Source organism: Brassica rapa, unplaced genomic scaffold, assembly GCF_000309985.2.
Source record: "Brassica rapa cultivar Chiifu-401-42 unplaced genomic scaffold, CAAS_Brap_v3.01 Scaffold0150, whole genome shotgun sequence".
Classification (NCBI taxonomy): domain Eukaryota; kingdom Viridiplantae; phylum Streptophyta; class Magnoliopsida; order Brassicales; family Brassicaceae; genus Brassica; species Brassica rapa.
In genome coordinates, this window is record NW_022610094.1 from 1 (window position 1) to 18,188 (window position 18,188).

At 30.0% G+C, this 18,188-nt stretch overlaps 2 long non-coding RNA genes across 2 annotated transcripts; one reads left to right on the top strand and one right to left on the bottom strand.

The window, feature by feature from the left end:
* The first annotated feature begins 3,494 nt into the window (after nt 1–3,494).
* LOC117129773 lies at nt 3,495–6,520 on the top strand. The gene is made up of 3 exons (XR_004453361.1): nt 3,495–5,888; nt 5,977–6,141; nt 6,237–6,520. It is a non-coding gene; the product is annotated as an uncharacterized LOC117129773 (long non-coding RNA).
* Nucleotides 6,521–8,911: 2,391 nt separating this feature from the next.
* LOC117129772 lies at nt 8,912–12,723 on the bottom strand. Its single transcript, XR_004453360.1, has 4 exons — nt 11,213–12,723; nt 10,949–11,133; nt 9,308–10,875; nt 8,912–9,223 (listed from the first exon to the last, which is right to left on the bottom strand). It is a non-coding gene; the product is annotated as an uncharacterized LOC117129772 (long non-coding RNA).
* Between the last annotated feature and the right edge of the window lie 5,465 nt (nt 12,724–18,188).

Consider the following 18,188-nt stretch of genomic DNA (forward strand, 5'->3'; position numbering starts at 1 on the left):
AAAAAAAACATTTTGTGAAAGATGACACGTGTCATTAGTAAAAAAATAAAAAAATAAATATACATATAAAGAAAAATAAATAATAAGTAAATATACAATATAAAAAATAAATTATTACATTAAACAATAATAAGTGAGGCTCCATAGGGCGTCGACATCAGCGGTAAAATGTTTTCTAAAAAATGACACTTGGCATTAACAAAAAATAAAAAATAAATATACATATAAAGAAAAATAAATAATAGTAAATATGCAATAGAAGATATATAAATATTACATTAAAAAATAATAGGTAAATATACAATATAAGAAAAAATAATGAAAGTAAATATACATTATAAGAAATAGAAATATTGCATTAAACATCTATCATAATTTTATCTTCTGATATAAAAGCAACAAATTAGAATAAGTAAATATATAATTAAAAAAATAAAAAAAAACTATATTAAACATCTATCTGAAAAATGTATCTATACTAATAAATAGAGCTTTTGAGGCTCCAAGAACATCTACTATCAGCGGAAAAAAAAACTTTTTCTAAAAGATGATACGTGTCATTAATAAAAAAATAAATATACTATAAAGAAAAATAAATAATAAGTAATATACAATATAAGAAATAGAATTATTACATTAAACATAATAAGTAAATATACAATATAAGAAAAAATAAACTAAAAGTAATATACAATATAAGAATATAAATATTACATTAAACATCAATCATAATTTATCATTTGATACAATAAAGAAATGAAAAAAACTAAATTAAAAATCTATCTGAAAAATGTATAGTGAATAAAATAATAACTAAATACACAACATAAAAATAGAAATATTATATTTTATAATTATCGTAATATTAGAATAAATAAATGAAAATATAAGAAAAAAATAAATATTAAGTAAATATAGTATATAAGAAATAAAAAATATTACATTAAATATATATCGTAATATATCATTAATATAAAAACAAGAAATTTAGAATAAATAAATATACAAAATAAGAAAGATAAACAATAAGTAAATATAAATATAATATGGAAAAACTAAATTGAGCATATATCTGAAAATGCATAGTGAAATAAATAATAAGTAAATATACAACATAAAAATATTAGATTAAACATTTATTATAAATATAAAAATAACTAATTATCCATATACGAATCTATACTAACAAAATGAGCTTTTGAGGCTCCATAGAGAGTCACATTAGCAAAAAAACTTCTTCTAAAAGATGACACTTGACATTAATAAAAAAATATATACGTATAAGAAAAAGAGATAATTAGTAAATATACCATATAAGGAAAAATAAATTAAAAATACAATAATAAGAAATAGAATATTACTTAATCTCTATCTCATTAACATTTGATATAAAAGCAAGAAAATTCGAATAAGTAAATATACAATTAAGAAATGAAAAAAAAACTAACTAAACCCTCTATCTGAAAATGTATAGTTAATAAATAATAACTAAATACACAATACAAAAAATAGAATATTATATTATAACATTTATCGTCAATATATAAAAAAAATATAATAACAAAAAAAATAAATATTAAGTAGAGAAATTGCCCACAAATAGCAATTCATAGTACCACTTTTCAGTTTTACACTAACCACTTTTACCATCACTTTTAATGAAGGGTAAAAGACAATTACCCCTTAGGTTAACTAATCTAGATTTAGGGTTTAAAGTTGAGGGGTGGGGTAAGGTTTTTGGAATGTGAAATTTAGGATTCTAATAAAAATATAAATAAATACTTAAAAAATATAAATATTTCAAACATAATTTTCGTTTTTCAAAAGAAATTGAAGAAAAAATTTCAAAAAAATTCGAAAAAAAATTTCAAAAAAAAAATTTATAAAAAAGTTCGAATTTGAAACAGTATAATTCAAAAACAAAATTTTTTTTTTACTTTTTTTTAATTTATTTTTTATTTAAATAATGATTTATTATATATATGAATAACAAGGACATAAGAGTCTTTTGCCACTTAATGAAGAAGTATTTTTGAAAATGTCCTTTTAGTGGTGGTAAAAATGAAAAGTGGAAAACATGTAATTTCCCCTATTAAGTAAATATAGTATATTAGAAATAAAAATAATACATTAAATATATATCGTAATATTATCATTGATATAAAAGCAATAAAATTTAGAATAAATTAATATATGAAATAAGAACGATAAACAATAAGCAAATATACAACATAAAAAGGGAAAAACTAAATTAAACACATATCTGAAAAAATGTATAGTTAAATAAATAATAAGTAAATATCCAACATAAAAATATTAGATTACACATATATTATAATATTAGAATAAGTAAATATAAAAAAAAAAATGAATAATAAGTAAATATATAATATAAGAAATACAAAAAATACATTAGACATCTATCTAAAAAATCTATAATAAAATAAATAATAAGTAAATATAAAATATAAGAAATAAAAATACTACATTAAATTTATATCGTAGTATTACAATTTGATATAAAATAAAAATAGTTAGATAAGTAAATATACAATTAAAAAAGTAAATACACAAGATAAGAGACAGAACAACTACATTAAACATCTATTTGAAAAAGTAGATTTTTACATTTTTATGACTTCCAAATATTTTTATAAGTAAATATACAATATAATAAACATAAGCATACAATATAAGAAATATAAATTTTACATGAAGCATCTATTATAATAATATCATTTGATATAAAAGCAAGAAAATTAGAATAAGTAAATATACAATATAAGAAAAATAAAAAAAAGGTAAAATACAATTAATAAATGAAAAATCTAAATTAAAAATCTCTCTAAAAAATGTATAGTAAAATAAATAATAAATTAGTATACAATATATTAAATAGAAATATTATATTAAGCATCTATCGTATTATTAGAATAAGTAAATATACTATATAAGGAAATAAAAACAAATCTGAGAAACATACAATAAAATAAATTATAAGTAAATTATAATATAAGAAATATAAATATTACATTAAACATTTATAAATAATATTATCTTTGATACAAAAGTAAAAAAAATAGAATAAGTAAATATACAATATAAGAAAAATAAACAATAGGTAAAATACAATTAAGAAGTGCAAAAACTACATTAAACATCTATCTCAAAAAGGTATTGTTTTACATTTTCATTATTTAAAAATACAATAAGTGAATATTAATGCTAAATATTATAATAAGTAAATATAAAATATAAGAAAGAATAAATAATAAGTAAATATAATATATAAGAAATAAAAAATATTACATTAAATACATATCGTAATATTATCATTGATATAAAAACAAGAAATTTAGAATAAGTAAATATAAAAAAAAAAAAAAAAGATAAACAGTAAGTAAATATACAATATAAAAAATGGAAAAACTAAATTAAATATTTATCTGAAAAATATATAGTTAAATGCAAAAATGTATATTTAAATAAATAATAAGCAAATATACAGTATAAGAAATATAAATATTACATTAAACATCTATCGTAATATTATCATTTGATTTAAAAACAAGAAAATTAGAATAAATAAATATACAATATTGAAAAATTCCCTTGGATAGCCATTTTTAAGTTTTTGCTACAAAATAGCTATAAATGAGAAAAATAATCAAAATAAGTCTTATTAAAGAGTAAAAATACATTTATACCCTATGGTTAACTAACATAGACTTATGGTTTAGAGTTAAGGGGTGGGATTTTGAGGATAGGATTTCAAATTTTTAAAAATAAAAATTAAAAAATTAAATTTTTTAAAATAAAAGAGACTATTTTGGTCACTTTCTTTATTGAATACTATTTTGTGACAAAAAACTTAAAAGATCTATTTGAGAGAATTGTCTTACAATATAAGAAAAAAAAATAATAAGTAAATATACAATATAAGAAAGGAAAAACTATATCAAACATCTATCTAAAAAATGTATAGTTTTCTGATTTTTTCTAAAGAAATATGTATTCACACATACATACAATTCAGAATTTGTTGTTGTTCAGAATACAACGTTCAAAAAAATAACTATATGGTTAACATTTGAAAATGAAAATAGCCCCGCACGTAGCGCGGATTAACTCCTAGTCTTTATATATAAAAGATGTTTTGCTCTCTCCTGAGGCTGCCACCTAGGATTCCACTTAGGAAAGTCGCTTCACGAGGAGTCAACACGTGTCCGCCTGCTCGAAACACAGCGTTTCATTAAAGGAATCAGCGATCCATATGGGCTAAGTTTGTGTGTGGGCTTTTTTTAATTTGGCACAAGAAAAGCAGCCCGATAGCAGTCAACCCTAATAGCACAATGTTCATCTCCGTTCTTTGTTCTTCGTCATCTGATCTTCTTTTTCATCGACCAAAAACGTTACCAGTTACAGATTCGTCTCATTAAACCTCTTCTTAACTCCATCAACCACGATCTGGTCTTGAATGTGAACTTCTCTTCTCCGAGGCGGTGTCACTGCGAATATAAAAAGTTAAGCCTTCCTCTTATCAAAACCATCTTCTCGATCTGTTGAACCAACAAAGTAAAGTTATTTTCACATAAATGGCTAACTCGAAAGTTCTTATTTCTCATTTGAAATCTGGTAAATTTTCTTCTCCGGTTGAGGTTAGGTTGATGCGTTGACTTCCTCTGCCTAGCAAAGGGAAACATGAACGGTTAGTGGCTACACTCAGTCAATTCGTCTGGACTTCTTCTTAAATCGTTATGGGCGTCAATATGCTTCTCCTTGAAGCCAAGGTTGCTCCGGCGATTTAGAAAACAAACTCAAGTTTTTTTCTGTAAGATTTACAAGTAACGTGATCTTAATTAATTTGTGATCTTAGTCATACGATGTTTGCTTCTTCATTTTGTTAAGCTCCTCGGTCTTTTTAATCTGACAATGGCTCGAACAAATGCAGATGATGATTTAAAGTCAAAGTCTTTACAAGCTGAGTTTGGCGAAAAGAGGAGCTTTGGTCGCGGTTTCTGTATTACAGTCAAGAGATTGCAACATATAAAAAAATTACTAATGCTCTGCTTCATAGAAGGTATGAAGCTACATATGGAGAAATTCAATGATGGTATTGTACTAAGATAAAGGCTCCTTAGTATATTGAAACGAGAGTCTATAGTGGGGACATGTAAAGTTCCTATGTTATAAATACCATTTGAGTCAAATATCATATGTAAATTTTTTCCTTGAGTCGATTTTAGTTTTCAACAATGTTTTTGTTTTAAAAAATAGATTATTGTATGATAGTTTTAAGCAATCTGCAGGATATTACTGAAGAAAACAAATCTCATCCATGCCCAACAGAGTGGTTATTCCGTGTTGATATTGTTAATAAATGGAAAGAGTCTAACGGTTTCAGTGCTGCCCAAATGTTTAGAGAATATCAAGATGTCTGATACGGCCTTACTGGTGAGAAGAGCATTGTCTTTAAGCCAATATACTTTGTTTATGGATCTTCAATAGATTCTTTTGTGAAAAGGGGGATTAGAAGTCTTTTGGTTCAATGGAAAATTAGCTCAGCAGTCCAGTGAGAAAGTGTTGAAGGATGCAATGAAACCATCACAAAACAGTAAGTAAATTGATAAGTTTCTGACAAAAAACTGTGAATCAAGAATAAAATTAAATAACTGTATGATAATATGACGTATCAGGTTCTGCTTATGTCTATGAAAGCTGGCGTCGAACTGAATCTAACCGCTTCTTCACACGTCTTCTTAACGGTACAGTTTATCTTTACGATTACGTTTAAGTTCTTCTTGATCATGAAGAGTTGATGACATAATATGAAAATTAATAGCGTAGGGCAGAAAAGAATGGCATGTGAAAGAAGCTTCATTGTTAAAGTAATACTATAAATTGCATTCTCATTGAGTTTCTTGCATCGTAAGTAATATATTTCTCAGTAACATGGTATGTTTTTGGATGATCCAGACCAGGTCACCTTCTACACTCCTGGGCGTGACAAGTCAGATAATAGGAAAACAAAAGCTTGCTACATGTCTCTCTAAGGTAGTTTTGTTTCTTCCTGAATTGGTCTAAACAAGCAGAAGAAGGCTAAGGGAAACCGGAACATTATCTTCTGGTTGGACACAGAAGGTAAACCAAATCAATTTTTTAACCATCTGAACTTTTTTTTCTAATCAAACTGGTTTTACTTAACGGGGTTATGATTTTGTTGTAATATCTTTAAGCGCTTGGAATGCATTGGATCGTTTGGTGCAAGAAAAGTTTATGTATAAGAAACCAGAGGAGAAGAAGGTGGTCAAGTAAAGTGATGGAAGATCTAACTCCATTAATGGAGCTATAATAGGAGGAAGCTTTATGCTTGGATCAACAAGTCTCCACCCATAAATGTAGACAAGACAATCAGTTTTTTTTTTTTTGCAATTATTATTTGTTCCCAATAGTCCAAAAACTACCGTTGACGAAGTCTTTTTCTTTTGTATTTCTCATTCACTATAAATAAAAATTTCAAATTCTTCTTGATTTTGCCTTTATGTGATAGATTAAAACAAAAGATTTTGTTTGGTATGTACAAGCAAATGTTACTTTTATGTTAGTTTCGACTGCGATTAGCGTTTGATGTTGTTTGAAATGTCAATTTGATCTCTTTCTTTTGCAATGGTGCAACTGAGAAGTTTCATGCAGGCATAAAAGTATTCAAATCTGTTTTAAATTTGTGGCCAATATAGTGGATATTTACTCTTGGATATAGAGGAACTCTATTATAGAAGTATACATTGGAGCAAATCCACCTCTATAATAGAGATCTCTATTTTAGAGGAAAATATAGAGATATACATTGGAGATGCTCTAATATAGTGGATATTTACTCTTGGGTTGCAATAGCTAATGTGATTCACGATATTGGTTGCAAAGGGAACAATGGTACATGATCAAGCAACGGGCTATTGGTGGCCACGAGCCACATGAGCCACGTTAGTTGAATCAGTGATTTTACATAAATTTTTTTGAAGTGTGATTTTACGAGTTTTCTGAATATTAATATTACGTTTGAATCATTAGAAAATGCTAATAATTTTCATGAGATTAACAGAGCATAAACCCATATGAAATTAAGTTGTGAGGGTTTTAGGAAAATTGGATATTTAGTTCCAAAATAGAGCAACGATATTAAGATTTTTTTTTTTTGTTAAAGAACAATGTTAAGATTTGTTATCATATAAATATATGTACTAATAGTGTTGTCATATAAACATATGTACTTATAGCAAATCACACTTCAAAAATGTTCAATTGTATCAAAAATGATAGGATACATATTTATTTGTGTATGTACATGACTTTTATCGTATCTCCCTTCAAAACTATAGTATGCAATAATGCTGACTTTCATTTTACTATTGAACAAACTTCCAAATACGTTCCAACTAAAAACTCTAACAATGTGATTTCACCATTTATTTATAATATCCCATAAAATAAAATAATAAAATCAAAAAGAACTAAAAAATATCCTAACAAACAATGATTTTAAACTCATTTTCAAATGGAAATAATGTTTCATAAGCTCAAACCAACGAAAAGATCTAATCTCACAAATATTTTTTCTTTTGTGTTACCAAACTCAAAAACCAAAAAAATAATATGAAAATTAATGGAAAAGCAAAATGAGCAATTATACATAATCAAACATATAGTTAAAAAAGAGTAACACTATCTAATAAATAAAATAAAATACAAATAGCATACATATTACTATCTCCCAAATATCAACACACTTTTAAATAAAGCAAAATGGCATCGTAACATCGTCTCTTGCATTTTTTAATTAAAGAAATTAATTACAAAGTTTTGACGAACCGCAATACACAAGAAATCTAAAAATAACATATGATAATGGATTACCTCAAATAAATAAATTAAAAAAAAAAAGAAAATACATTGTCGCAATAAAGATAAAATATTATATCATTCCAAGAACCACAACAATATAATTATGCAATTTGGTCAACAACAGCTAATTCAGCTCTCGATATCATTAGATATTATATAAATAAAGATCACATGTAAATAATGTTTCACAAAAACAGAAAATTATGCTTTTGAAAATAAAAATATGTCGATCTAAACACTTAATTACGTCAAAATCCCGCGCGAAGCACGGGCTTGCCCTAGTATTGCATAACTAAGAGTTTATTTACTTTCTCGCTTTCAACCTACATGAATTCTTAAGTTGGTGCATAATTACTCTGAAACTTGTTTTTTATCTAAAAAGTATTATTAAAATATAAATTGAAAATTGTTCATTCAATAATAAAATAAGCTACAAAATATCATTAGTTATGCAATTTTTGATAAAAGTAAAAATTACATTGAAAAAATGGAAACATCTTCTATTTTTAAACATCAAAAACTTCCTTGTTTAAAACAGATGGGGGTATAACTTTATTACATTATATTAAGAAAACAAAGAAACTTGTCCTATGATAGCATCAAAACTTGGAAATGTGTAATACAAATATGACAATGGCCAGCCGAACAAATTAGTTAGCAGGTCCTCTTCGTAGGGCACAAAAGCATGTTTTTGAGAGTTCAGAGACTAATCGAAACTGATACGACGCATCTTACAAACAAGATTAGCCGTAGGGAAATCAAGTTCACTACCAGCGTCTGATTTCATCACATCTTTGAGCTCATCTCTTGGTGTAGCCAAACACGTCTGGAAAGTTGCAAGCACAGGAGGAATCGGCATGGACAAGGCTGCAAGCACATTGCTCAAGTACTCTATATCTACACACAGTTGCTGTGCTCCTCGGTCTGAAATGTATTGGATTCCTCTCAGTTGCTCCATGTACAGAGCTGTTGCGCCTTCTGCTACCTTGAACATCCACTCGGTTGCAAAGAACTGTGCGTCCTCGTTGTTTGAATCACCATTGGTTGAGATTCCTTCAGCTAGAAGCTCAAGCTGCTGAGGTAAAGTCAGGAGATATTATCCAACGCTTGTAACGTAAGCCTGAGGGTATGAGCTGAAGTTTGGTAGAGCAAACGCAGTTTGTTCCTCCACAGAAGACCAGATTGGTAGGCGAGATACTTCCCCGAGTCTTTGCCTGACATTTGATATGAGGATTTCATATACAAGTTTGTTCACTGTGTCCGCAAACGCAGCTACTCTCTGAGATGCCAAAGGCAGTGCGTGGAACCTTGGATCTTTTGACTGCAAAAAAAAAAAAACAGCAAAAGGAAATGATACATATGAACAGTGTATATTAATTTATGAATCTTTGTCAATTAAGACTACCTGTTCCAACAGGTTTAGGAGTTTGCGAGCCTTCTCCGGAACATCAACCAACCGAATAGCTGCCACATCCAGGGAAGCTCGTCCAGCCATAGACAAATCTCCAGCTGTTTGTTCACTTGTCAAATGTGACAGGTTCTGATCCAGATTTGTGCCAAATAGTGAAATAGACAAGCTGGAGTTTAGTCTAGCCAGAGTGGCTCTCAAAGAAGCTTCAAACACAGAAGACCTGCTCAAGTCAGCTTCTCACCGTCTTTATAGGAGCTTTCGTCTAATATTTTAAGCCTTCTGGTGTTGTCAATCGAGACATGGTAACATAAAACTGTCCATGGGTAAATACAGGCCGGGGAAGATATAAAGCTGACTTGCTTTAGGCTTTGGCCTTGACTTTTATTTATTGTCATGGCATAGCTAAGTCGGATTGGGTATTGCCGTCTACGAAGTTAAAAGGATGTATGCTGTCAGTTGGGCTTAGCTGTATCCTAGGGAGTAATATTCGTTCACCAACTTCTGGTCCGGTCATTTTTATCAAAAAAAACAAAAAAAAAACTTCTGGTCCGGTCATAATCTCCACTTCGACAATCACCAAGCCATGATCCTGATTAACGTTGCGCAGTGAATTCAAAGGAGTAGCATGAATGTAGTTTACTCAAACCGTGCCCAAACTGATCCGATTCGATTGTATTTTATAAATTCCTTACTAACATTTTCTTGTATTCCTCCTGTGTATTAAAATAATTTTAAAATAAAATCTAAAAATTAAACCCGGCTGGAATTATTCATACGTTAGTCTCCCAATTAATCTTGAAATTTGAATAGTTACAAAACAACTAAAATTTTAATAAATCAACAATTCCAATTTAGTTATATAATTATAACTTTATTTTTCTTAATCTTAGGAAGATTGTGAATGAATTTACTTGTTCCGTAGTCATTTGTATCTAAACCGAAACATATAGTAAAAAAAAAACTAAATATTAGGAATTAGTAAATCAGAGTATTTCGGTTGGAATGTCACGTAAGATGATAACTCGAATAATACTGAAAGTCTGTATAGTAACTAATTATTTAAATATTCTATTATATCATTACTCAAAAGTTAGTTATAGGATGACAAAAAGTTTCCTTTTAGTATTGTTATGATTTCAACGTCAAAAGCCAAAAACGCAAAGGAGTAGCATGAATGGAGTTTACTCAAACCCTGCCCAATCTGATCCGATCACAATTCTAATGGATTTTCCACTTTTATTTCAGTTAAAAGAATTGAAAAAACTATATAAGAGGGAATAAATTGAAATAGTTTTTTATTATTGACTGAAACAAAGATAATCAAAGTTGCGAAAGTACTGCAGATAAATAAGAAGTATTTAAACTTGGAACATGAAACCATAACTGCTGGTATCCAATTTCTTGGCCATCTTGGTAGATGAGTGGGTCCTCTTCTTCGCCGAAGCATCGGCTGGTTTCGCATCAGTATTCTTATCTGCATCACTACTGCCTTCTCCAGTTTCAACACGAACAGGAACCGGACCACCATCTGCCATGTCAGCATCATCACCATCGTTTCTCCCCTGATACATTCGGAAAGTGTTACATACTAACAGACATACATAGATAATCAAAGGTTCGCAAAATCACTCTTACCTTAACGACAAAGTCAGGAACTGGAACACGCTCATGCTCCTTAAGGATGCGGGTGATGGTGAGGTCTAATGGTGTGCAGTGAAGTTAAACGTGCTAACTCTGACCTGGAAGGTGAATGTTTTTCCTTCCATGTCTGTGATAAACAGCGGCACCTAAGAGTCCTCAGGATTTACTCCTTCCTCAGCCTGTTCGTCAGATTGAAAGCACCATGTATGTTAGCATTTATATTTAATAATCCTTTAAGAAGACTAATGCACATCTTACCAACACTGACCGGCTTCACTTGCTCGGAGGTTATGCAGCTTAGTCATCACACCATCAAAACACACGAATGCACCTTCAACTGTGCTATCAGCGATTGCCAACTCCACACGATAACTGACGGAGTTTACGGAAAAAATGAAGACGTCCATGCCTCTCCAAGGATAGAAATTAACGCCCTACAAACTTTCAGTTTTGAATTATTGCCTATACACTATCTAGCCCTTGAGTAATTTGCCAATAATGATTTCAAGAATTTTAATCATATTTTTCTTCCTCCCAACAAGCTAGGCATTTCGAATCGTGACTGTGACCAGTTTTACAAGTGCATCACATCCGTCTTCTCGAAGTGGACTTTTATTTAAACGTCACCGTGCTATCACATACGAGTTCCTGGAGCTTTGTTTTCAAAAGTTTAACATGTGTGTTATAGGTTTCTACGCCGTTACTTTTCTGATTTTATGATAAAGAGGTTTAAGACAGAATTTTTACATAAACTTTGGTTATGATCTGGTATCTGTATCTATTTTTTCAAGTGTTTATGCACCTCCCTACAGGGAATCACTTCCAAAACAAACAAACAAAAATTAACTATATGATTTCCCTACTTATTTCTACCCAGAAACAAACTAATATCTTAAAACATGAACGGTTGTTATTGCAAAAAAATCAAACAGATTTATTAGTTTGATGGGATTTATTGTTTTCAAAGTCTAGCATTTATAATATAGAATAAATACTTTAAAAATATAGTAGATCAAGATGAGATGGTCAACATTTTAAGGAAAACAAGTGAAGAAAGATGACTGAAAAGAATAAGAGAAATTCTTGGGTTCACCCCCTAGGTGAATCTATAGGTTCACCAACCAATGAAAATTGGTTATTTTATATACAAATTTTTTCAAAAAAGGAAACAAAATTTTTAGAATTTATTTTTTTAAATAAAAGGATATAAAATAAATAAAAAACGTATAATAACAATAAAAGATGATTTTTTTAATATTGTTAAAGCTGTTCATACTAAACACTAAATCCTAAACCCTAAACATGAAACCCTAAACCCTTGGATAAATCCTAAACCCTTGGGTAAAGAGATATTCCAACGGTTATGAGTCTATCCATGGGTTTAGGATTTACCCAAGGGTTTAGGGTTTAGGGTTTAGTATGAACGGCTTTAACAACATTAAAAAATTCTTTTCTTACAGCATCTACTATTTTTTTATTTATTTTTTATATTTTACCTAAGGGTTTAGGATTTATCCAAAGGTTTAAGGTTTAGTGTTTAGGATTTAGCGTATAGGGTTTAATATGAACGACTTTAACAATGTTAAGAAATTCGTTTTTATTGCTATTAAATATGCAACGCAAACACACATAAAAATGAGACATCATATTTGGATATATTTAAATAAATAATTTTAAATATATTATATTGTTGATAATTTTAAAATTACTTAAAAAGAAACTAAATTATTAAAAAATTAATATACAAATAAAACTAAAACAATATTTTGTAACATCAAAACAATAAATGAATAAAAATATATTATGTTAATAAAATAGATTTTAGATTTTAAAAACTTCTAATTCATGTAATATAAAAAAATTCAAAAATTGTTTATTACAATTAATATTTTACCATTAGATATATTAAAATAATATTCTAGATCGATATTCAATTTTCAGTTTTTAACTATTACACGTAAAAAATATTATTAAGTACGTTTTTTTGAAAAGGGGGTTTTATATTTTAAGTAGGTTATTGGAGTACTTTTTCTTTTTGTGAATTTATTCGAAATGAGATTTCGATCTTTTAAACTACGATAATTTATGTTCTATACATAATTATATATTTTTTACGTAACTCTAAAATCTCGGACTTGATTCTTCATATTTTATTAGTTAATTGTGTTACATATAATACAAAAAAATCAAATTTAAAATACAAAAAAAATCAAATTTAAAATTAGTTATATATAATTTAATATACAAGAATTCACATACAAATAAAAATGATAAATATAATAAATTTAAATATATTATCCGCGCGTAGCGCGGAGAAAGGATCTAGTTAAAATGATGACTAAATAACAAAAAAGTTAATAACAAATCTATGTTTTTTAGTTTTATTTTCCTTTAAGTCTTGTTTATTGAAGTTTGATTAGTTATCGTTATCTTTTATTCATTCCATATTAAATAATGAAATATTTAAGATCTAGTTTTTTTTGTTTTAAAATAATTCTACAAGTTTTATACACTTGGACATCAAGTTAACAACAATGAAAAATTAGTCCCAAAGAGTTAAAAAAGTTATGGGCCCATACATATGTATAGTAGGAATGGGTCCAAGACCGGCACTGATTGACCCAACTGCCTCCTTGGATCTTGGACCTGCTCATTAAACCTCTGAGTGTTATTTTCTTGTGAGAGAATTTTCTGCCATAAATAGAGATAGTCATATCATTATTAGATCATACTATGAAGGCATATGTGAAATTAAGAGCGGGTGGTTTTCAGATTACTATGGTTAATGTAAGTTTCTTAAGAATCAAAGCAACTAAAGAGAAGTGAATCGGATAAATTTAAAATAGGTTTGCGAGTTTGTAATAGTTTCCTAATTTCTATTTCTTTACCACACAAACGATGCATTGATTGTAAAATAGGCTTTTGTGATTAATAAATTTAACATTCATTCCAAAAAAAAAGTGAAACGGATAAAGACAAACCTTTTCTTGCACATACTCTTTGCCGTGTGGTATATGATGTTGCTCTTTATCTGACTGAATCAAGGAACGACTAGCTTCAATTTCAGTCTCAAGTTGCTCGTTTGGAAACAACAAGCTATACTTAGATAAATCGTCATATTTAACTGGATTATCATTGGCATGCACGTCAAACTATAGGTACATTAATTTTCATAAAGTTGATATGGAGAAGTTTTTTTCATCGTTTATTTTATGATGCTTAAACTTTAAATTCACACGTACATTTATTTATTCTCATTCTTGATTTCCCTCGAACGCTGGATCTTTTTTAGCTTGCTACGGATTTTCTTGTCTCTGACTAAACGTGGGTGTTATGAAAATAGTAAACCTATTCTAAAATACGATAATAAATAACCATTAGACTTAATAATTAGAACAACAAATATATTTAATATACTACCACAACAAAATATATAGTCTAGTCAACCTTTTTATTCCTAGACTACTAATTTGAGATATATTCAAAATTAATGGTAATTGAACAATTACCAAAATATTACAGTCAAATTATTTTTTACCATACTACTATATGAAATATGTTGAAAATTAATGGTAATTGAATACATTCCTAACGTTGTCCATTTTGTGTTCTTGACTCTTCCTCTCAACTATCTGTATATATAAGATTACAAGTGCATGACTATATTTCAACATCACAAAACAAATAAAAGATAAAACTAAAAGCGACAGCCATGGGAACACCAAAACTGAAGTTGGCTGTCGAGGAGTTGGAGATGGATCATCTCATGCTCCAGATCCAAAATGGTAGAATGCTTGATGACCTTTCTCAAACCGAGACTGAGAAGTTAAAGTCATATGCAAGTAAGAAGTTCCAAACTCTTATGGGTGAGATCCCAAAGGCACCATTCCCAATGATACAGGGGGGAAGTGTCTATTTGATGGATAAGTGGATCAAGGATCCATCTGATAAGGAGGATGAGATGAAGAAGACCTGTGAAGGAGAGAGCAGCAAGTCTGGTGGTGCGGACGATGCCTAATGAAGCAGCTAGCCGTCGAATAAAAAAATTAATGTGTCTTGGAATAAAGTTGTTATTGTTGTGTCTTTGCATTCTCGTTTCATATTTCTAGTTTTTGTTGCTTTGGTCATGTTTCCTGTTTTCTGTTTCTTGTTGTGTCTTAAACATGTGTCTTTGTTTGCATATGTTAATCTAAATAATGCAATGTTTTCCCTTTGCAATCATTAAAGAGCTCATCCCGTATTTAACACTGTTTTTCTAGAGTTCAACATAAAGCAAATTGTTTGAGAACAATAAGCTATATATATACACATTAATTTTCATGAATAGTTTGATATGGAAAAGTTTTTCTCATCGTTTCTTGTATGATGCTTAAACCTTAAATTCACATGTAAGATTTATTATTGTCTTTCTTGATTTTCCCTCGAACGCTGGAACTTTGGCTGCTTACTACGTAGCATTTTTTTTCTTTTTAGCATTTACATTAAGACTACAAATTACTCAGTATCTACAATTTCAAGAGATTTGTTTTAGAGTGTGTGTGTGTGTATACTATTTTTTGCAGACGCTGGTCTTCCTAGGGATGGCAATTGGTACCACCCGCCCCGCTGCGGTCTCTATCTCATGTGGATCTTTGCGGGTCAGCCCGCCATGACCCGCGGTACCCAAACCCGCGGGTAGTAAAAAGATGATGTTTCGTTGTGGTGAGAAGATTATGTTTCCACATGTTTTCTTGAACGAGGACGGCTCTCAACTCAATACTGTAACTTAATAACAGCATGTGCACTACTAGGACTTAACAGAAACGAAGCAAACAAACTTCTTCCATATAAAGTAGGACTTAACAGAAACGCATCATTGCCTACAGAGAAAGGAAGGTAAATTCTATCTCCTACATTCAAGGACTCCTTGGCTGCCACCTTCAAACAGACAACATCAGCTTCTTAAAAAACAGTTCTTGTCCTAACCAAGAATTAACAGAAGAGCTATTTACCCTTTTAAGTTGGCTTCTTTGTAGTTCATCACCGTCACAAGTCACATGCCCTTCTCTTTTTTAACCTGAAACACATTTACAAATCTCTTAATCATGTAACTCAATGGTTCGATCGAATCATCAAAATAAAATATTTTAGCTGAAGAGATCACGGACCTGTCTTAAACGAAAGAGTTTCTGTACGAGGTTTCTAGGTAAGTCCAGACGAAGAATCCACCTCAGCTCCGGTGGTGGGATCTCCAAGAAGAGAAGCTATGGGGGTGGAAAGAAAACGGAGAGAAGCTTCACTGGTGGTTCGACGAAGAAGAGAAGCTCCGGTGGTGGCCTTAATCAAAGAGAAGAAGAACCGGTTGGTGGTGATGCTCCTCTGGTGCTCGACGGTGACTCGGTGGAGTCGTGGAGAACATGAATCGCCATTTTTGTGATCTCTCTTTTTTTTCAGGTGGAAACAAAACAAAACAGGAAGTGGTGCGGGTTCTTTCTGCCCCGCAAGACCCGCGATAGTCCAAACCGCAAAGGCCCAAACCCACATGAGACTTAACCCGCGACACCCGCTCACAAATGGGCCTCAATATCTCTACCCAAACCCGCCCCGCATGGGTCTTCTACGGGCCCGGCCCGTGGGCTGCGGTTTATTTGCCATTCCTAGTCTTCCCATAAGTGTCCAAGTTATTCACTCCCACCCATTAGTCCAACGCTTTCAGTGTAATGATAAAAGAAAGCCAAAGTGGAGAGGGATAGAGAGAGTAGAATTACACCCCAAAGATTCCAATAGCATTAATCTTCTTAATCGCTTCCCTCATCGCAAAACCTTCTGCCATTAGTGGTGACATAACAAAGTTAGTGGAGATTGAAAATCTCTGAGTCTCTCTTGAAGTTTTGATAGTCCATCCCAGTCTAGCAGCCCCTGATGTTTCAGTCTTGAAGCACGATTTAACATATGTTTTTAATAGGAAAGAAATAAACCACATGTGGAACATGTGCTAGGGGAAAACAATGTCCCTGTAAAAATGGACTAGACACCACGTAGTGGCAGCTGATCAAGCTCAGTTACTAGCTCCGTCAACTTAACCTGATTTTCATTCCTGCATTGAACCAACTGCCTCCTTAGATCTTGGACCTGGTAATTAAGCCTTTGAATCTTATTTTCTTGTGAGAAAATTCTCTGCCATAAATAGAGATAGTCATATCATTATTAGATCATACTATGAAGGCATATGTGAAACTAAGAGTGGGTGGTTTTCAGATAACTATGGTTAATGTAAGTTTCCTCAGAATCAAAGCAGCTAAAGAGAAGTGAAACGGATAAAGACAAACCTTTTCTTGCACAGACTCTTTGCCATGTAGTATATGATGTTGCTCTTAATCTGATTGAATCAAGGAACGACTAAAGTTTTCTTATATGGAGAAGTTTTCTTCATTGTTTATTGCCATTCTTGATTTCCCTCGAACGCTGGATCTTTCGTTGCTTGCTACGGATTTTCTTGTCTCTGACTAAACGTGCGTGTTATGAAAATAGTAACCTACTAGGCAGTAACTCGCGATGTGAGCGGAGTAAAATAGTTTATTAGATTATTTATAGTATGTTGTACTAAAAGATTTGTCATATAGCTTTTTTGGAATAAATATTCATATATATGTTCGAATTCAGTTGATCTATCGGGATTTCACACTTTTAGAGTTAGATATTTAAATCTTATTCAGATATTTACAAATTTTGGTTTAGATTTGGTTTCGAATCTTTGCGGGTTCAGTTCGGATTCGAGTTCGGATATCCATTTTAATCAGGTATTTTTTAACAAAAATATAAATATACTTAAATGCTCAAAATCCAAAAATAAAATAATATAAAACATAAAAAAATTAATAATGTAAGACTAACTATTTAAATTTACATAAAAATTCATTCAATTTAAATATTTGGATGGAGAACAAATAAATATTATCAGTATTTTTAACATTTACTGTTATTTTTAGATATTTACTTGTGTCTATGTTGATAATTTTGAGATACTTTCATATTTTTGAATATCTAATGAATATAAAATTTAAAATAATTAATATATTTAAATATATAATTGAGATTTAGATATTTTGGTATCCAAAATATTTTATTTTGGATTAGATTCGATTCTGGTTATCTAGATATTAAACTTTTAATTCATCTGAATATACTTAATCGTTTTAGTTTGTGTTTAGTATTACTTTCAAATCTAGTTCGATTAAGTTTCAGATCCAGATGA